Here is a 294-nt window from a genome sequence, read left to right on the forward strand (position 1 = left end):
GGCGCCTCGCGCTCGCGCCCCCTGCGGGCCGGAGGTGCGCACCGGGAAGGGGCCCGGGCCCGCTCTTCAACGGGGCATTCGGTAAATTGTGTCCACGGGCACAGGTGGGGAAGCGGACAGCGGAAGAAAATCAGGTTTCACCAATGTTACATTTAGAGCGTGTTTGGTTAACTTGAGAAAAAAAATGTGCACTTATTGTAGCCCAAATCATAGAATGGTTTGGGTTGGAAGGGACCTTAAATATCATCCAGTTCCAAGCCCCTGCCATGGGCAGGGGCACCTTCCACTCGACCA

Source organism: Eurypyga helias, unplaced genomic scaffold, assembly GCF_000690775.1.
Source record: "Eurypyga helias isolate BGI_N326 unplaced genomic scaffold, ASM69077v1 scaffold43510, whole genome shotgun sequence".
Taxonomy (NCBI): Eukaryota; Metazoa; Chordata; class Aves; order Eurypygiformes; family Eurypygidae; genus Eurypyga; species Eurypyga helias.